General features: G+C 42.3%; 1 long non-coding RNA gene across 2 annotated transcripts in view; it reads right to left on the bottom strand.

Annotated features, from left to right (window-relative positions):
- Positions 1-3,321: 3,321 nt before the first annotated feature.
- The window catches only part of LOC116830472 (uncharacterized), a 39,057-nt gene continuing 20,594 nt past the window's right edge, over positions 3,322-21,784 (bottom strand). Inside the window, exons 4-5 of one of the 2 annotated variants that reach the window (XR_004375009.2) lie at positions 5,013-5,063; positions 3,322-3,830 (exon numbers count right to left, since the gene is read on the bottom strand). This is a non-coding gene — a long non-coding RNA (uncharacterized LOC116830472). Of the gene's footprint in view, positions 3,831-5,012; positions 5,064-8,903; positions 8,988-21,784 lie in introns of those variants that run through there. The other variant, XR_012655810.1, reaches the window with a different exon arrangement.

The raw sequence follows: 21,784 nt of genomic DNA, 5'->3' as shown, positions 1-21,784 counted from the left end.
TTGGTTCATATTTCTACTGCAGTACAAAGGAAGTATCTCCTTTTTTCTTGAAGAAAGAAAGTCTGAATTAGGAAAATTGTGTATGCAAAAAACACTTGATTATATGCTTAATCCCCTAGAGGGCAGCATGACCTAAAAATAAATTAAACTGAGCCCTGCAATTAGAATTTTTTCAATAGTTGTCTATGTTAAATAAGATTCTGTTTCTTACTTGCCCTTACAAATTCTCATGAAGATGCATATGATTTTAGGTACATTTTTAATCTCCAGTGATGGTAACAAAAATTGTAGTTTCATTTACAACAAGATGAACAGTATCAATCCATATAAAACTTACTTAAGCAACACCAAAGTATGCCCTATTTGCAACTAACACAGTTAAATTTACTATATGTAAGAACTTTATCAGCAAGCTTCTTAAACTAATACTGATGATTATGAATTACCATGGGATCATTTATGAACCTCCAGACTTCAACATTAATCTCTGGAATCTCCCACTGGATACACTCATAATTAATCCTTTTTCAGGTTCTTTGCCCTATCCAGAGTAGAATCAGAAGAGCAAAAAAAAATTTTGAGAACAAAAAAGAGGGATTGGTTCTAATGCTGAGAGATGGAATGGGATTTTCCAAAGTGGTATACCCATTCTTAATTTCAACTTCCTCAGCATACAATGTTTGCATGCAAGTTTTCTCTGTCTGTTAGAGAATTTGTGTGCAATGTACTGCATAATTAAACAGGAACTAGTGGCAGAGATACACTAGCTGTCAATCTCATGGAATATTATTTTCAGAAGAAAATATGTTTGAAGAATTATCTGGCAAGTGTATAAACAATTATATTGAAAGGTGTAACTGTCGGGTGTGATGTCGGGGTTTACATTAACTAGTTTAGATTTCTTTTTAAGTGAATTTCTTAACAACGTTTGTGTTACTCTCCTGCTTCATTAACGCCTGTTTAGAGTACATTGCTTAATGCAGTTTTTAACCTGGAGTAAAGCCACATACAGATAATTTTAAATGATCATATCAACTAACAAATGTAATCAAGAAGCTCTTAAAATGCATTAAAATTCAGGTCTCTCAGTGTTAGCAAAACCGCTTCATTAAGATATTAAGACAATGTTCCTTTTTATAATTAGCTTGTGTTTTCTTTGCATCCTTGCAGTTAAAATAATTCCAGTGAGGACTGATGGGAAAGTTTGTGTTTTTCTCTGCAGAGGACATGTGTGAGGGCTAGGTTCACAGCTCATCATTTATAATCAGCTTTCCTTTTCTTCCCTTGCTGTACTTGTTCTGCAATACAGCCTACTGTGCAGGCCCAGCCAAACTTTGTGGTGGAGATAGGACAGACTATGAACTTAAATGTTCAGCAAAAGAAGGACTATGGGCTGGATTCTGCTCCACTCCCCCTCGTAATGTAAAGCCCATGGAAAGCCAGTTTGGAAATGTTTTGCTCACACACTCTGTGACATCCTTGCTCGCAACCCTGAGCTCAGAATCTGGGATTATATGTGTGGCAGAGAAGGAAAACTGACTTGCCAAAAGCCATGGGGGCTGTGGAAGAGGAGGTGTCACTCAGAGCTGGGAATAGTGCCTTGTTCTCTGTCCTTTGCATAGTCAACTAGCTCATGCTGTTTCTCATATGCTGAGCTGCCTCTCCACGTGGCCATATTAGTCATGCTTGTTGCTCAGCATAAGACCTGCCTCAGCTGCATATAGCTGACTGGGAGGGAGCTTGTCCTCATACCATCATCATTAACCCCAGGACTGACCTCCACAACTGCAAGCTTGATTTTCTTCCAAAATATCAAGAGTCTGATATGCTGTTTTTTCTGGGCTCCAGATCCTGGCCCACTGTGTAGGTGAAGGGACTGAATAACCTGTGATCTTAAGAATAAAATCAGTGACAAGTTCTCAACTCTGGTAATGAGTTTGCCCCAGTTATATAGTCAAAGTTATCTTTGCAAGGAAAAGACAAGGAAGCTATTTAAAAAAAATGAAAACTGAGCTTCTCCTGTACTCCTCAGAAGGGGTGGCTTGTGGTTCTAGATGTTGCAGAACCTCAGAGGTCAGTTGTGTTCACTGAGGCATCACAGACCCATACATCTGTACTGTCCAACAAGCGGCACACATGTTTGCTGCCATGGCAGCCATAACAATGAGAATAGTTTATTTTTAGTGCAGCTATCTTGGGAGCTATAGGGATCAAACCTTCATAGACTCATAGACTCATAGGTCAGAAGGGACCAATATGATCATCTAGTCTGACCTCCTGCACAAGGCAGGCCACAAAACCCTACCCATACACATTTATAACAACCCCTAACCATGACTGAGTTATTGAAATCCTCAAAATTGTGTTTTGAAGACCTCAAGCTGCAGAGAATCCACCAGCAAGTGACCCATGCCCCACGCTGCAGAGGAAGGCGAAAAACCTCCAGGGCCTCTGCCAATCCGCCCTGGAGGAAAATTCCTTCCCGACCCCAAATAGGGCGATCAGCTAAACCCTGAGCATGTGGGCAAGACTCACCAGCCAGCACCCAAGAAAGAATTCTCTGCAGTAACTCATATTTGAAGCCTGACATTATATATGCAAATTAGGCCAACCCACTTAGATTACCTTATTATGACTTAATTTGCATATTTTAAAAGTTGAAGTTAAGTAGTAAGCAACTACAAGTTCCACTTGTTGAAACAACATATGCTGAAGGCTCCACATATAAATGCTGAAAGGTGCCGGATGGAATGCCAATGTTCCAAAGGTTCCTTAGAACTTTCACAAGTGCCAGGCACTTTCAGTAGGAAACTCAAAGGCTCTACAAGGTAAAGAAAAAATAAAGCGATGCTGATTCACCGTTTGGCTTCAGTGGGAGAGAATAAGTTAGCATGTTTGACTCATGATGTTCCCTAACAGCCTTACTCTTTTGCAACTGCATAAAAGGAGGGGATGACAGGACTGAGCCCTCTTGGATGTCACAAGCCCACTGGGAGGTATAGTTGCTTATTGCCACCCTCCGAGACCCATAAGGAAAGAGGATGTCAATGAAGTATAGCCAGCATGTGTAGAAAACAGCTCCCTGCAATAGAGTAAACATTCAATTATAGATGTTCTTACTGAGTTCAAGAGCCATTTTGTGTTGACTCCCTCTGTGTACGGTGTAACGATGATCATACTAGGTCTTTTAATATGAATAATTGGCTACTAATAGAGGTGATTTAAAAATATTTTATAACTTTAATGTTTTAAAGTAACAAATAGAATTGTATGAAACACATGTTCTATATGTCATTCCATTCATTAACAGTGACACACGCTTACTGTAATAGTAAGCAATACACTGTATTTTTACATATGTATACCAGATTCTAAGTCAGGTGTAAGAAAGAAACAGAAGTGTTAAATAGTCAATTCATAGTCCATGTATTTTGTGTCAGTGGTGTACTAATTCTTTGTTTAGATATCAGTATTATAACAGCTGTTGGCATGAATAGCCATTGCACTTATATATTTTGTTTAGAGACTTAATTATACTGCTGACAAAATGACAATGACCAAGAAAAAGACACAGAAGAGGATGAAAGAAAAAAGAATAAAAAAGAATAAGGAACATCACTACCCAAGATTACAGAAATAGAGGTTCCAAGAAGCTCGCTTACATTGGGTTTACATGACTTGAGTAGGCATGCTATTACATTGGAATGTAGCAATATCTTTCTGCTCATTCTTTGGATAAGTCTCAGAGGGTGACAGTAGGCAACTATACATCCTTGTAGGGTGTCTCCTGTGAAGTTCAAGGGGTCCAAACGTCCCTGTCTGTTATGACACTGCAAGAGAATAAGACTGTTAGAGGAGGTCATGCATCATCATGGATTACAGTGTCATCAATATGCTGATGACATCCAGCTCTACATCTTTTTCAGATCTAACGGAGACAATGGTATAGTCCAACTGCCTCAGTGTCTGAAGGAGACTGTGTCATAAACAGATAGCTAAGGGTTAATGTTTCTTTTACCTTTAAAGGGTTAACAAAGGGAACCACACACCTGACCAGAGGACCAATCAGGAAACCGGATTTTTCAAAGCTCAGGGATGGAATATTTGGGAGTGTGTCCTTTGTGTTCTGTCTGTTGCTCTCGGCTATGAGAGTGATGTCTATCTCCAGGCTTTTCTAATCTTCTGTTTCCAAGTGTAAGTACAAAAGGTAGCAGACAATAGGTTTTTATATTGTTTTTGTATTTACATGTGTGTAGTTCTGGAATGTTTTAAATTGTATATCTTTTTGAATAAGGCTGTTTATTCATTTTTTTTAAGCAATTGACCCTGTATATTGTCAACCTTGATACAGAGAACATTTTTATGTCTTTTTTTTCTTTTTATATAAAGCTTCTTTTTAAAACCTGTTTGAGTTTTTCTCTGGTTAAGGCTAAGGAACGAAGGGAGGGGGAAATCTCTTTGTGTTAGATTGACTAGTTTGAATCTGCATAGCCTCTGGGTGAGGGGGAGAGACACCTTAATCTCTTCTGGGTGTTGTGTTCAAGGATTGAAACAGGGAAATCTCCTAGTGTACCCAAAATCTGGGGGGAGGTAAAGAGGGGAAGGGAAGTGGGTTATTTCCCTTATTGTGAGACTCAGGGCATCTGAGTCTTGGGGTCCCCCAGGGAAGGTTTGGGGAGACCAGAGTGAGACAGGCACTGTAATTCCTGTCTGGTGGCAGCGCTATCAGATCTGAGCTGGTAATTAAGCTTAGAGGATTTTATGTTAGGCACCCACATTTTGGACGCTAAGGTTCAGAATTGGGATTTATGCTTATGACAGACTGGGACCTGGATGAAGCTGGCTCAAGCTAACCCCATGCAGTTGGAGGTAAAGTTATTAGGAAGAGGAAAGCACTTTGAGGAAATGACAAAAGCAATGATCACAATGTGTATTGAGGGCATCTGCCTTCCAATGGTCAAAACAGTACGCTGTTGCGGGCTTTTATGGAATACAGTGCTGCTCCAGCTCACCCAAATATTTATGGTTGGCTAGGAATTCCTTTTCTCATCTTTGGTTAGGCCCTAGAAAAAATTAAATTAGTTTCCAGTAGTATTCAGATAGCCACAGTATTTTATTACTATTTCAAGTTTTTGGAGTGACTTTTGACAATTTCAGCTGACATTCAGAATTCAATAGGAGAACAAACAGATCTTCCCATACCTAAAATGTAAAATACTTGACCTTGGTTTTAACACAGCTTCACCAGATGCAGTGCTACATTTAACCTTCACTTTCAGAGTTTAAAAGACATAAATCTGGAGGTGTTAAAAACTATTTCTTTATCTTTTAATGAAAAGTGAACACTAATAGACAGATCAGCCATAGATGAAGCACTGTCGAAAGCTGCAGCTGCATCAGTGCAAGGGAAAGGAACAAAAATGTTTTTAAAACAGAAACTGCTGATATGGCTTTTGGTGAAGCCTTGGCGACAGCTGTGATGCTTTTTAACTTTTATTTTTCATTTGGAAAAAATGTTATTTCTTGCACTATCATTTTTATTAATAACACTGAAAAGTTAGAAGTTGTTAGGCCAGGCTGAGGAGCAGGGATAGACAAAGTTAGATGTGATGTGGCTTAACAAAAATATCAGAGCCCAAAACAGTTATGCTGGGGAGACAATCCTCCAGCCAATGGCTGTGCTTAATAAATACAAGCCAAGTGTTGGACAGAAGAGATGGCTACCAGGAAGCCACCTTGATGGAGAGGAAATACATGGATACCTTCCTGAGGGACACAAAGAGAAGTCAAATGAAGGCTTTAAGAACTAAATTGAGGACCATGAGTGTGTCTAATGAATCTTAGGAAGATGAAGTAAAGGTGTGGCTGTGAGGAAATGCTTGATATGCCAGTAAAAGAGATCCAGTTCCTGCCTGTGGAGGAAAGTATGTTGATAATGCCACTAGACATTTTAGTTTGTGAAGCCCTTGATCAGACACTCTGGTAAGAATTCAAAAATCTGCAATATAGCAAGTGAAGGAAAGAAGCTACATTTCTTACACCACTGTTTGAATTTCCATCATGGTCTAGAATAGGAAAGATTTTTGGAAACTTATATACATGCCAATAGCAGAGATTATTCCTTCTGAATATTTTCTCTTCTTCATGCAAAATCGTTCAAAGACCAGGCAGTTCATCTTAGATACTCTGGCTTCTGGTTACAAATTGCTCCCTGAGAGAGCAGATCCTGTCTTAAAGGGAAGACACTGGGCTCAACTGAGCCATGCTGGGGAGCTAGAGAAACGGGACCTCCTTGGGCTATACAGAGCCACTAATATTACCACAGCCATCTTCCTACTAATCTTCTGGATAGTTCTGGGTAGCAGGAGGTAAGGAGGCAAGGTGTACATAAGGCCTATTGGCCATCTCCGGAAGGCAGCATCTGTGCCCAATGCCCTTGGATACATCTTTCAGGAGAAAAAGGAGAGTATCTTTCAGTTCTGGTGTGATCCATCAGTAGGACCATGAATTTCCTCACTAGAAACTGAAACACTTCAGGGTGAAGACCCTTTTCCACCGAATCTATATTTAGCTGTTCCTGGCATAGCCTGTTAGTTGTCATATTTTTCTTTCCTTGACTATGTAGAGCTTGATTTAATGGAATAGGGTCTCCACCCTTTTCTACTGAAAGATGGAACCAAGGGCATTAGACACAGATGCATCTTGTCTCCCAGAGGTGGCCACTAGGAAAGTAAATTGACAGCAATGGTTTGCAAAATTAACCTGTGAAATTAGACACTGATATTTTAGGATGATATTCACTCAAATCTTTTTCTTTGCAAAATATTCAGGCAGTAAAACTCTCACCATCGGTCCCTCTCTGCAAAGGTGCTAGTGTAACCATTTTTCAAACAATCCAGACTTTTAATGCTCAGAAGATTGAACTGGACTTCCTTGGGAGTTTTGGGGACTACTTTACAAGAGCTGAAGAAGGTTATGAGTTCATCAGGTTCATTGCTTTTGAATTCTGTCCTCCTCCACACCAAATTGTTGATGTTTGGACAAGGATTTGCACATCCATTTTCATATATTTTGTGTTATAAACAGGATGTTCCTCCTTGGTTTTACTCTTCATTCCACATCTTTAAGGCCTCATGTTGTGGTGAACTTCCTTGAGCAAGTAAAACTGGATAAAATTCTTGTCAGAGCCCATCAAACAACTCCGAGTTTGGTCACTATATTGTGAGACATTTGCCATGCACAAAGAGCAACTATATACATTCAATATTGCCAATCCCATGTGTTCAAAACTCGTGCGCCAGGCCCCTCAAGATCATGAGATTGGCTTAAAAGTCATGAGATTTTAAATAATATGTTTTGGGTTCTTTGGTTGACATCTAGTTTTTGAGCCTTAAGGAATTCACATTTCCAAGCTTTTCTTCAAAACCATAAGAGTGATAAATTTACTTTTAAAAAAAATTGAAAAAGGAAAGGAAAGGAAAAAAATATGAGATTGTCACCGAATCACATGATTCCAGCAGCTGGTGCCTTAAGAAAACCATGAGTTGACAATACTGTATTTTCAATCTCAATTATTTATTTTAGATTAAAAGGAACAACAAAAATAAGAAAGAATGAAAATAAAGTCTCCGTGAATGAGCACTGTGTTTTTCTCCTTTGTGATTCTCTGTATCTCAACTCAACAGAAAAGAGTAGCTGCCTCCAATAGGCTCTCGGAAATTTAAGGGGCAGCACATGGAAGACAAGAATCAAAGCAGGTTTGGGGTTTTTTTTGTGAGAGTAAGTGTGTTGTGTATCCCAATGTGTGTATGAAAAACATTATTGAAGGGAAGCTAAGTGGAAGAACTGAGATTTGCATTTAGTTCTGAAAATGATGCGGTCTGTGGTCATTTTTATCTCTAGTGACAGCAAGTTCCATAGCCTTGGTCCAGCTCTGGTGAAAGTGAAAGTTTTGTCTCCTACACTCATAAGCCTCCCCAAATCAGTCAATAGCTTGAGTTGTTTTGGTGGAATATAGCTGTGGTGACAGGTCAGGATCATGGAGGAAGAGGTGATAACTCTGGTAGCTGGGCCCCAAACCTCATAGAAGAATTTCAATATTAGGACAGAGACTTTGAACTGGCCCCTGTCTTCAATAAGGAGTGGGTGCAGAGAACAGATCCCTGGGATGCTGGGTTGTGGTAACCTGTGTTGCCAACAGGGGCAGCTCCAGGCACCAGCACAGCAAGTGCGTGTCTGGGGCGGCAAGCTGCAGGGTGTGGGCTGCTGGTGGTCATGCGAGCGGCAGTGAAGGAGCCTTCGGCAGCATTCATGTGGGAGGTCCGCCAGTCCCGCTGCTTCAGTGGCAATTTGGCGGCAGGTACACCGAAGGTGCGGGACCAGTAAATCACCCGCAGAACCGCCGCCGAATCCGCGTGACCAGCGGACCTCCCACAGAAACGCTGCCGAAGGCTCCCTGACTGCTGTGCTTGGGGCAGCAAAAAACATAGAGCCACCCCTCGTTGCCAAGCAGACAGGCTGAAGCATTTTGTATCAGGGTGTGTGGCTTCAATCCTAATTTCTCTTTTCCTTTTCATTTCCTTGATTCACCTCTTCTTTTCACTGTTTCTGTGCCCCCTTTCTCCCCTCCAAATTCACTCTGATACATACTCTTCCTCCTGTACCCTCTACACCTAGTCTCTCTCACACACATACTGAGGCTATTCAGTGAGCCAATTCAATGAGGTGGAGACGATGTACTGCTTGCTTGGGGCATCCCTGTGACAAGGGAAGATGAGGTACCACACTGTGAGGTTCACTTTGCTGATCCTCAGAAGGAGGAGTAAAGTCTTCACTCACATTCTGGAATAGAATTAACAAATGGGCACAGGATGTCACATATTCTGCCAATGCTCCCATCTCTCCTACATCCATGTCATCATCATGCTAGCAGATGCAACATCTATGTTTCCCGTTGGTTCAGTGTCCCTGGTCTAGGATGAGTCGATCTAAAGACCAAGGAAAAAATAAAATAAAATAACCTTAAAGACTGTAAACATAAAGAACTTAGGAGCTCTCAACATCAAAAATGTTCCATTCTTGCTGAGTAATAAAGGTTGGTGTGAATACTTTAATAAAGGCATGTTCTTCCTCCTCCAGCTACCCTTCCAGTTCTCTCTCTCTCACACACACACACCCACGCTCCCACCCACCCTTTCCTTTCTTTCTCTTTCAGTATGAGATTTTCAGGGAAAGAAGATACCATGAAAAAAATTATTTTAAAGGGCGGAAATCAGAAAACAGAGGGCAGAGACTCTATGAAGTCCAACAAGAGGCAAAGGATTTGCATGTAAAGAGATATAGATGGAAACAAGTTGGTATATTTTAGGGGCATATCTTCCCATCTATGAGTTATTTCCTTATAAGGAACTGAAAACTTCACAGGTTTTGCATCTGCAGTTTTCACTAGCTGGTTGTCTTGGGAAGGTGGATGAAGAAAAAGGGAGGGCAAGGAAATTGTTCCCATTTCCATTCCCTCCCTCCACCATAGAATGAGATAGGGATTCAATCCCCCTTAAACAGCTCCCCTGATGTGTGCAAGAGGAACTGTGCCACAACACCGCCTCTAGAAGCCTCCCACACCCGAGAGGAGTGCTGGAGGGGAAAAACATCAATTTGTTTGTACAGGAACTTGTAGCAAGTTACATGGCTAAGTGTGCGTCTCCCAGCAAGCCCAGGGGCATCCTACCTTAAGCTAGCAGAATGGCTCCTTCAACCACTTTGTGGGCACTATAACTGCTCATAACTGCCCTGGCCCATCTCTTTCACCTGAGGCTCACTGGCTCCCAGGGCCATAATTTAGCCCTCAATGAGAAAAATTAATTTAGTGTGTTTTAAAAAATAACTTTCCTTTTGTCATGATCTCACATGAACTTGCTGACTGCATGTGACAGCAGGAGTACAGAAGACGCATCACAAGGATAGATCAGTATCAGCCCAGTCCAATACATAGCATCTTGCCTTGTTTATGAATGCGCAAATATCCTGAAAGTAAAGGCACCAAGCAAAGCAGCAAACCAAAAAAACGGAAGAGAATAAAAGGGCATGCGAGGAGTGCTGTTTGTTTCGAAAATCCAACTCCAAGTGACCACAACTACACAAAGAACAAGCAAGAGGGCAGGTGGTTACCCCCAACACCTGTATTTACAAAACAAATCTAGCTTCCAACTGAGCTCAAAATAATTAAGTGATACTTTTTAAGTGTCTCAGTAATACACGACAAACAAAAATGCTCCAGATTTCAGTCAGAGGTAAATGTAAATGATTTCTGGGTACCGCTGTCTTTCAAGAAGTAATATTTAATTCAACATTTTCTTTCATAGGAGAGTTAATTGGTTGAGCAAAGTGAGGGCCTACCTTCAGCTTGATGGCTCTTCTCTGTTTGGGTGTTATGCAATATCTTTTGACTGATTAATTCCAAAATTTCAGGGAATATTCTAGGCATCAATGGGCAGAACCCTGTTGACTCTGGGGGAAATCAGAATGCTTTCAAGGGGAAATGGGGGGGCACTACTTCCCCTTGAATCAAGTTAGCAGACCCCTCAGCTTTATTCAAGGCTACAATTATCTATAGATTGGAGACCAACTTGATGGCAGCCATTCCTGTATAGCAACACTCTTCTCTGCCTGTCCTTTCAGCTGAGTTTAAAATGTTGGCCTCCTGAATGATTTATCTTCCAAACAGAAACAAAATAAATAATAATGTGCGAGGAAAGGGTGAAGTGGGTAGGCATGAGGTGAAAGAGGGAATGCGAATGCACAGAGCCATTGGCAGTGGGGGAAGAGGTAGGAGGACTCTGGTATGTGGGTTGGGGGAATAAGGAGTACATTGAGTTCCTGGCATGAGGATAGAATGGGACACAGTGGTATGGGGGAGGGGGAAAGGGGAAACATAAGTCCTTACGTGGGGTAGAGGGAGGTATGCAGGTCACAACACAGCATTTCGCATGGGGGGAAGGGAGAAATGGGGGGCACATAAAGCCCCTGGCATGGAGGAAGAGAATGGCAGACTCTGGTATGGGGAGTAATAATGGAGTACACGTAGAAATTTTGGCAGGGAGGTAGAATGGGATACATTAGTATGGGGGGAGTGGAGAACAGGGATCACACAGAATCCCTGGCATGAGTGGGAGAATGGGGGACCCTGATATGGGGGAAGGAGGGGTGGGGCCCACACAGAACCCTTGGCATGATGGGGGGAATTGCAGGGAGTCTCTGAAATAGAGGGGAGTGGGCACAAAGAGAGCTTGTGGGGGAAAGGGAGGGATGCAAGCAGCCCCTTGCGTGTATGATGAGTTTGGCTGACAGAAGCAATGAAATGTGCAACCTTCTGGTTACATATTTTTGGTTTCAGAGCTGCCTGCATGATGGTGAAATGCCAATAAAACACACTAAGCTGAAGAAAAAACATAAAATTTATAACTATTTATGTTTTCACCAAGGGACTCAGAAATAAATTGCTCTGGCCTTAAGCATCAGCCTTAAATTGCCTTTTGAGATTGTTTATAATAGTCCTACTGCTTGACTACCTAACCATATCAAATTATTTGTGCCTCTCTGTTCTCTCAGGAAATCTTGACCTTGAAATAGAATAACTACATATCATGCTCATTACTAACAGCACTAGTGCTAGTGGTGACCAGATGAGAGACATGAGATATCGGGAGGCTGGGGTAGGGAGTGCGGGCGGAGCAACAACAAAAAAAAACCCAAGAGGCAGCGGAGGAAAAGACAAATAACAAAAACAAAAAAAACCAAGAGCCGCCAGAGCATAGGAAAAATTGGTGGGGGCTGAGCACCCACCGGCAGCTCCACGCCCCGCCCCCCTGCACCAGCTTGCCTTCGCTCTGCCTCTACCTCCCCGGAGCTGGCTGCCCCCTCCCTCCAGCGATTGCTCCGCCATACAGCTGATTACCACAGGCCTGGGAGGGAGGAGTGAGGAGGAGGAATGCAGTGTGCTTAGGGAAGAGGTGGGGCCAGGGCGGGGATTTGGGGAGGGATCCAATAGGGCAGTGAGGGGGCGGGGATTTGGGGAGGGATCCAATGGGGGGAGGTAAAAGCAGCAGAGAATCCTGTGGCACCTTATAGACTAACGGATGTTCTGGAGCATGAGCTTTCGTGGGTGAATACCCACTTCGTCAATGGGGGGAGAGGTGGAGTTGGGGCGGGGCTGGGGTGGAGCTAGGGGGACGTGAGCCCCCTCAGCCATGCCAGAGGACAAAATGTCAGGACAGTTCCAGCCTGATTGAACATTGGTAGGGATGAGGGACAAACAAGTAAATATCGGGACAGTCTGGATAAAATTGGGAGGTCTGGTCACCCTAGGTGACCAGCTGTCCCAATTTTATATGGACAGTTTCAATATTTGGCGCTTTGTGTTATATAGATGCCTATTCCTCCCCTTGCCTGCCCCCTCCCCCCCTGCACCTCCTGTCCCGATTTTTTACACTTGCTAGCTGGTCACCCTGGTGCTAGGTTTCATGAATAACAAACAAAAACTTGCAAGAATAGGCTTATTCCATCCTATTTGAGTCATTATTACAAAAATGAGATATCAGAGCGTAAATACTTAGTACAGTCCACGAATGACGACACATTTGTAACTGACTCAACAGATGGTGATTTTACAATGGATGAGATATGTAAATTTTTATGGTCTGGTCTTGCTCTAGGGTCTTGCTTTTGTCACTCTACAGGGAACCAAGTGAACAGAGCTTGGGGATGGCTGGTTATTAAGGCTGAGATTTTCGAAGTTGCCTAGGGGAATCTGTTCTTATTTAACACAGTTAGTATGCTAATAACACATAAAATGAAATCTGTAATGATCTCATTAAAATTAATGGAAATTGGATATCTAAATTTTCTAGGCAGCTTTGAAAATCCCACCTAAATGTTTTTATTTATACACACGCACATATATATACACATACAGGGCAACTTCAATCACTGTGGTACCTATGTGCCAAGGAAAGGTGCTGAGGGTCTCAGCCAGTGGCACCATGACTTCAGCTGCACAGAGAGGCCAGTACAGCTGCATAGATGGCTATCTAGGCAGCCTCATGGCTCCTGCCCTCCTGAATCTCAGAGCCCGTCCCTGTAAACTCCAGGATCCACAAGATTGGGAAACCTCACCCACCCTCTGCTCTGCACCTTCCTACAAAAGAACTCCTCCCACTGGAAAGAATGATTTCCTGAAAGCTCAGTGAGAAGTTTTCAGTCCCCTGGGGGATGCAGGGGGATGGAGGCGGAGGAGCGATCTAGCCCTTGACTGATCTGAACAGTCACAGGGAACTGGTGACATATTAGATGACTGGGAAAAAACAACTGTGGAAACAATCTTCAAAACAGGAAAACTGAGGGTTTGATAAGTTAAACCTCAATCCCGAGTAATATCAAATATATAGAAAAATGATTTAGCATTATATGGGGCCAAATTGATCACTGATGCAAGTGGGTGAAACTCTATAGACTTAATAGAATTGCACCTACTTAAACACTGTTGGTTTTGGCCCATGGAGGATAACAGACCCTGAGTGAAAAATAGCATGGATTTGTAAAGAGCAATCATTCCATAATAAATTAATAGCTGAAAGGAATGCCATAGATTTAATATAGTTGGATTCCACTTAGAGCTTTGCCTACGCATGGAGTTATTCCTGACCGGATATTCCTGAATAACTTCATGTGTGGACATGCTTATGCTGTAATAAAAATGCCTTATTCCTGTTTAGTTTAATCCATTTAACAAGGCATTTTTATTCCAGAATAATAAATGGTATTATTCAGGAATAGCTATTGCACTTTAAATTCATACTCTTTGTTTATCCAAATTAACTTTCAAGTGTAGACAAGCCCAGAAACATTATATGCAGTATTACATGATGAAGCTTACTTGCAATACTAATTCAAATTAGCTTGGGTATGAGCGCTATAATATGGATTGTAAATTGGCTGATGGACTGCAAAGGCTAATGATAATCAGTCATGTAATAAATTGGATCAGTTTTGGCTCTGGTTTTATTTAATAGGAAAAAAGAGGTTAACAAGACATGAATGAAATTTGCAGAGGATACCAAACTGGGAGATCTTGCAAACCTCATTGAGGCCGCAGTTATAATGCAAAGAGAGCTGGGGGCAATAATACAAATTGTCTGAAACTATAGGTAGAAAATAACAAAATGAGATTCATCTGGAGAAAATGCAAGCTGGGAAATCTCATGTGGGGGAATTCAACCCTGAAATAATAAATTGGAAGGAAAACCCCATTAAGCAGTAATGCTAAAAGAGACTTAGGGGTAACAGTGAACAGCAAAATAGAGTTACATCTTCAGTGTGACACTGCAGCAAATGAGGCCAATCTTACTGAACATATATTGATGTCATGGCACAGGGCAGGGAAGTGACACATCCTCTCTAGAGAGCTAACCCTGCAACCATTAAAGCCAATAGGAGTCTGCTAATAATGTTAACTGGAACAGGATGCAGGTCTTTCTAAGCTTGGTGAGACCACACCCATAGGTGCTGGAACTATGGATGCAGGGGGGCTGCAGTACCCCCTGACTTGAAGTGGGTTCCATTATATACAAAGTTTACATTATGGGTCAGTGGCTCTCAGCTTCCTCACTATACAAATTGTTCCAGCACCCCTGACCACACCTGGAATAATGTGTTTACTTCTGGGCACCTCAATACCTGAAAGATGTAGACAGATTAAAGAGAGTTCAGAGAAGAGAAACACAAATTATCAGTGAGCTGGATGGATGGATTTATGATGAAAGATTAAAAGAAATAAATATGCATATCCTGGTTAAGCAAAAATGTTGCCATTTTTGAAGATCAGGATAAACTCTGATGTCATGCCACAGTGTTACAATGGGACAATGGAATGAAGTAGGCATCAAAATTATTTCTCAAAGGACTTTGCATTGAAAAAGATTATTGGGTCATCTATTTAATCACCCTGCCAGCACAGGATTATTCCCTATGATGTATTTTCTAATGCCTTGTCCAATCTTATTGGGCCTTTCATCTCTTCCCTTGGGAGATTATTCCACAACACTTCTGAACATTAAGACTGTTTTCTTTTTTGAAATTTCATCCTGTTATTCTTAATCTGACATTTTGTCATCTTGTTACTTTTAGTTACAGATGCTTTCTTTCCATCCTGTTTTTCAACCCTTCAGTATCTGTAGATGTTTATCACATCCCTTCAATATCCAAGCTGCACATGGTAGTGAGTGAAGAGTGGACTTCCAGCCAGGGCCGGCTCTAGGTTTTTTGCTGCCCCAAGCAAAAAAAAAAAAACTCTCTGAGAACACAAGTGCCGACCCTAGAATTGTGCCACCCCAAGCACGTGCTTGGTTTGCTGATGCCTAGAGCCAGTCCTGCTTCCAGCTTTAATTCTGAGTCTTCTTGTGGCTCCCTGTTTCATTCAGAATCCCTAGCTCACAACAGTAACTTGACTATTTGGACACTACAGAGTTTACATTTGGTTTCTCTTGGTCATGGACAGATCCATGTATTGATCTATAAGAACATAAACAAATTAGGCAGGGCCAGCAGAACCAGCAGAGCTACCAAATCCAGGGATTTGAAAGAATTGGACCCTGTTAAATGCAATGGAATCACAGAGAAACTTCTTAGCCAGAAATAATGGGGGAGACAGAAATTGCAAGGACCAGATGACTAGCTGAGGAAAAGGAGAAATCCAGAAAGTTAGTAGATCACCAACCTGGTAGTAGGCTGCAGTGAAAAGGAAAGAATCTAGTTAAAATTATTAATTTTCTATGCATTTTCCAACACGTGCCAAAAAGCTTTTAAACAATAGCAAAATTAAATTGTACTGTAATTAGAAATATTCTGGCCCTTGCTCTGCTCTCAGGCACACTAGTGAAAATCAGGAATAACTATTGAAGCCAGTGGAGTTACAGACCAGTAAAGTACTTGTGGGAGCTCAGAATCAAGCCCTCCAACCCTAATTTATGTTACTATTTCATCTAAGGAAAACATGCAGCTCAATGAAGAAAAATGTGAAGGGTGATAGTAAAAATAAAAGTGAGGAATCTTATATAACTAGAGGAAAAATAACTTTAAGAACACGTAACCATCAAAATGATTCTTGAATGAGACAAGCAATTGTAAATACATTTAAAGTATATCCAAATGTGTGTTCTATAAAGCCTCTATGTGCCTCTCTCACATAAAAATGAGTGGAAGAAAACAAATTAATCAATTCACATGGATTTTGGAGGACAGCTGTTGGGGCACAGTTTCCTTTTTGTTCCTTGGGATGCAGGCAAATCAGAAAGCAGGGTCAGGAAAAGCACTAAAGACATGAGGAGACATCCTAGCTCCATTAAAGTCAATGGCAAAACTCCCATTGCCTTTAATGGTTCCAGGATTTCACCCCATAGCTCTATTACAAAACCCTCTGGTAACAAATTCCTGGATCCCTGGCCAAGCATGAAGAGGGATATTACTTCCCCGTGTCTTCTAGACCTCTCCCATCTCCAGGTATAGCTGGTTCCTAGATCTGTCTATCAAGCTATGGGCTGTACTCCTTTCATGGGAATTGCAGAGTATAGAGAAGTAGATAATGTTGCTAGAATCTGCACTAACTGATCATTTTAACCTGCGTAGGATGGAGAACATCACATTTTGGGCTCAATTCTCCATTCTGTCCTAGCAGAGCTCAAATGGAGTGGAGATGTGAGGCCACAGATTGTAGCTCCCTCATCTGGATTCAACTGCCTCCAGGTCAAGATAGAGCTGTAAAGGAGCAGCTCAAATTTACGATACAGGGACCTTATACCAGCAGAGGATTAGAAGTGGAGTCTTGCTCTGCCATACCCATTCTCTTCTCCATCCTGCTTCCATCCTGCTCCTGCCTGTGGAATGCCCTCAAACCTCTCCTTACTCTGGGGGTGAAGAGTGGCTTGAGCGAGAGGCAACACTGCTTTCTCCAGCAGAGTTCTACTGAATGGGAGAAAGTCCCTTCTGGACACCTCCCATTGTTTTAAGGCCACTTTGCACTGCTTATGCAAAGCGACCTTAGCAGACTGGAGAATCTGACCTATTAAATAGTCTGTTCCCATCTTTGTCCTCTGCTCCCTGACTGTCTTTCCTATATGGGTGATCAGCTATGTGGCATGAGGAGCGGTAGATGGGTAGCACGGGAGGGAACAGGACATCTAGCTGTGTTTCCTCTCCTCACAGCCATCCTACTGCTTTTTATGGAATTCCTGGTATTTTGCTCCCCCCCCTGCAATATGACTTGGGGGCATATAGGCTTAGCCAACAATTAAATTGCTGCAGAAAATAATGAATACAACTAAAGGAGGAAATAGTGGATATTAAAATCCTAACATTTATGAGTCACATTCAAATTTAAAGAAAGAAGAAAGAAATTTTGTTGTGTGTTGCCAATTGCTAAGGTGACAATCACTAGGGCTCTAGTCTCCTCTTCTTATGTGTATGCAACTCTCAATGATATCAGTAGAAGTTATGCATGCACACAAAGAGAGTGGAATTTGCAAGTGAAGAGGTTTACCTTCTATTCAGTTGGAAGATTGTTCTAAAAAGAGGTTTAAAGCAGTTTTGGTGGACTAAGAAAGACTTTTATAGTAGACTAAAGGAATAAAATGCCTATTGTGAAACAGTAAAAAACATTTACTATGTTGGAAAACAAAGCTAAAACCCCCTCACCTATGCTCCACAGGACCTTTTGACCTGAAAACAAGAAACAAAGGAGCTTTATAATGTCATTGTAAAACTTACATTAATGTATGTTTTGTGGCAGTAAATTGTGAGTATATGGGGCTGTATCATGCAAGATACCAATGGAGTGTTCTGATTAAAAAGTAATGGTACAATGGGGCCCACAGTTTGTAAAATAAAAAGATACTGAATATGTCTCTTATGGATTTGCAGGATGTTGGTTTCCTATGAGAATCCATAACAATCAAAGCATCCACTTTCCCTACTGAAGGGCTGAGTGTGTTGAACAGCATATTTTAAAATGTAAATAAAATAAAACATGCAGAAAAAGTAAAAAAAAAAAAAATTAAAAGGATGGAAGAGAGGAATAACAACATGGAGCTGGCAGTGGTTAAAAAACCACTTTGAAGGGGAAACAAGTTTTATGGATTTGCTTATTTTTAAGCTGGAATGAGACATATGTCAAAGGAAAGCAAGTTCCATGCCACACATGCAACACTGCAAAGTCATGAGAACCTTCCAGCCTGGACCTGAAATGCCATGATCTAATCTCTAAATATCGTGCAGTGTGTGGCCACAGACTTCTACCAATGTAGAAGAAGCAGAATTTGTCCTTTTGACATAGCTTGTCAATAACGACACAACAGACACATTATTTGCTTTATGTAACCAAGATGGTGAGGGGACATGACCACAAGTAGTGGATCTCGGGGAACCCAGAAGACAGTGGACACCCTCCTCAGAAACCAAGACAACCCCATAAATGGGAACACCATTCCCCAGAAGCCCAGGTCTCTGAAAAACAGAAGGCATAGTGAGACCAACTCCGACCAGTTCTGCTATATCTATAAAGAGCATAACAAACTCACCGTAATGATCAGCTGAATGAACTGCTAATACGATGAAACAATTTGGATTAATCAGAATCTGCTACCCCCAAAAGTGTTCATCTGGTAGGGTGACCAGATGGCAAGTGTAAAAAATCAGGACGGGGTGTGGGGGGCAGATAATAGGTGCCTATATAAGAAAAAGCCCCCAAAATCAGGACTGTCCTGATAAAATCAGGACATCTGGTCACCCTATCATCTGGACAGCTGCTCATGGTGTCTATGTCAAAAGACTGGTAGCATCTCTTGGTCTCACTCATAGCTATTCTGTACATCCACATAAAATCTGTGTACAGATAATAATCTGATTCCAGGTGGCTCGTTTCCAAACTGTACACCGTCTGCCTCATCTCGTGGAAATGGGGAGTGAAACCACACTGGTCTCCGGGCACAAGAAGTTGCTAAGGTACAGTAAAGAGCCTCACAACTGAGGACCTCTCCTTAACCAACAGGCAATATTAGGTGTCGGTAGGGTGACCAGACAGCAAGTGTGAAATATCGGGATGGGGATGGGGAGTAATAGGAGCCTATATAAGACAAAGCCCCAAATATCAGGACCGTCCCTATAAAATCAGGACATCTGCTAGGTATTGGGGAGCTAATTGATTCCATAGTTGCAAAGGGATTTCAGATGTGTCAGGAGAACACAGAAATTCATGATGCAGGAGGAAACTGAGTTACACATTCAACATAGGCAATATGAATATTTTTCAGTGGTCACTCCACTGATCAAAAATAGAAAGCAAAATTTGTACAAATAGAAAATGTTTGTCCTGAGGCTAAGTGATTTGTGTCTGGGTGCTGGGTCATGCTAGAAGGTTCACATCCAAGACCAACTGTTTTTCTCAACTCTATGTGTTTTGGAAGAAAAATCCTAAGTACTCTAACCAACTGGGTTGTTAATTACAACTAGAGATGTTTGAAAATTCCAATATTTTGAAATTTGTTTAAGTCTCAAATCAGGACAAAAAGTATCATTTTTTTCATGGGATGGAAAGTTCAGAGGAATTTCCATTTGAAACATTTAATTTAATCTAGTCCACTTGAAACAAAATGTTTTTATATTCCCAAACTGAAATATTGTATTTCATTTTGTTGAACTATATTGAAACATTTCAATTTAGATTGGTTTGAAATTAATCTGTGTCCCCCTGAGCTGCTGTGATGCCTCATGGAAGTTGTAGCTCAAATACCTCATGCCCCAATTATCCTCTATGAACTGAGGTCCCTGCCTGGACTATGTCTTCAGTTATGTGGTATGGTCATTTGACTTCCATGACGTACTAAGTCAGTTCAGCTAGAGATGAGATCACAGTACATCATGAGTAGGGTTGCCAAGCGTCTGGTTTTTTTGCCCGGAATGCCTGGTTGTAAAGGGACCCTGGCAGCTCTGGTCAGCACCACTGACCAGGCTGTTAAAAGTCTGGTCGGCAGTGCAGCAATGCTAAGGCAGGCTTCCCGCTTGCCTTGGCTCTGCACGACTCCCAGAAGTGGCTGGCATATTCCTGCAGCCTCTAGGCACATGCACGGCTGGCTCCAGCGTTTTTGCCGCCTCAAGTGGTGAAAAAAAGAAAAGCCGTGATTAGCGGCAGTTCGGCAGCAGTTCTACCACCGCTGCTTCATTCGTCAGCAGCAATTCGGCGGCAGGTCCTTCACACTTGCTGCGCTGGTGCCTGGAGCTGGCCCTGCGCACAGGGGCAATCAAGGAAGTTCTGCGCTCTGCCCCTGCCCCAAGCAGTGGCTCCAAAGTTCCCCTTGTCTGGGAACCATGTCCAAATGGTAGCTGCGGGGGTGGTGCCTGCGGGTTCAGAGCTGCCTGACCACCCTTGCACCTAGGAGCTGGGCCAGACATGTTGGCCACTTCTGCACCCCAACCCTCAGCCCCAAGTCAGAACTCCCTCCCGCACCCTAACTCCCCCACAGATGCTGCACCCCAACCTTCTGCCTCAGCCCTGAGCCCCCTTCTGCATCCCAACCCCCCATCCCAGCCCACAGTTCCCTCCCACATCCTGAATCCCTCATTTCTGGCTCCACCCCAGAGCCTGCAGCCCGAGCTGTAACCCTCACCCCCACACACACTCCTCAACCCCCCTGCCCCAACCCATTGAAAGTGAGTGAGGGTGGGGGAGAGCGAACGACGGTGGGAGGGGAGATGGAGTGAGTGAGGGTGGGGCCTCGGAGATGGAGTGGGGCAGGGTCTAGGCCTTGGGGAAGGGATGGAGATGGGGGCAGGGCAAGGGTGTTCAGTTTTATGCAGTTAGAAATTTGGCAACCCTAATCATGGGAGATGTAGTCTGGCCAGGGAGCCTAGCTCAAAGAAAAGAACTGACATCCGAATTACAACTCCCATGATGTGCTGCTGCAGCTCAAGCAGACATAAATTAATATCAAATTAACATGAGTCAATACATTTCAATTCAGTTCTACAAACCAAAATGTTTTGATTCAAGTCAACCCAACTCAAAACAAAATATTTACTTTTGATTCTCCTGACAGAAAATTTTTAAAAAACAGCAAAACTATTTTTTTTTCTGTCAAAAAGATTTGTGGAGAATTCTCACCTAGCTCTAATGTCCACAAACAATGCTTTAGTCAAGAGGGCTAGGCTCTGTTTTCCTACAGTGAACCGATGGAAAGGCTAACTCACAGCAGCAGAACAAAGAGCATGAAAGAAATATACTTGGTGAGTGAAAGTTCACCTCAGCCCTGTGGCCTGTTCATAGGTTAGTGGGGGTCTGAGTTTTAGGCCCTCTGCAGCCACTTTTCCATAGACAGCAGTCACTGTCTCTCCACAATCCCTCTGTGGAGTTTCTGGGCCACTGGATCCTAAAGACCCTGGCTCCGGTCACACTACCCCTGGCTTGTCACTAGCCCACTTATACAATAGCCTGTTCAGGATCTATGGCTGCAGGGTACAAGGCATTTGTCTGCAGTTTGCACTGCACAGCCTCACCATGGGCTTTTCAAGCGCTGTGAAGAGCCAGCCTAAAGAGTCAGAGGTGCATTAACTCTAACCACTATTGTAGGTTAAGGTGCAATAAGATTATGAAGTGCACGGTATGTCAGAATTGAAAGTCTATCTCAAATGGAATTGGAACACAATGCAATCAGCTGAGTGAGCATAAGAAAACATTGTAGTCAGT

Source organism: Chelonoidis abingdonii, chromosome 4 (genome assembly GCF_003597395.2).
Source record: "Chelonoidis abingdonii isolate Lonesome George chromosome 4, CheloAbing_2.0, whole genome shotgun sequence".
Taxonomy (NCBI): domain Eukaryota; kingdom Metazoa; phylum Chordata; order Testudines; family Testudinidae; genus Chelonoidis; species Chelonoidis abingdonii.
The sequence above is the reverse complement of the archived record's forward strand: the minus strand, read 5'-3'. Positions and strand labels throughout refer to the sequence as shown.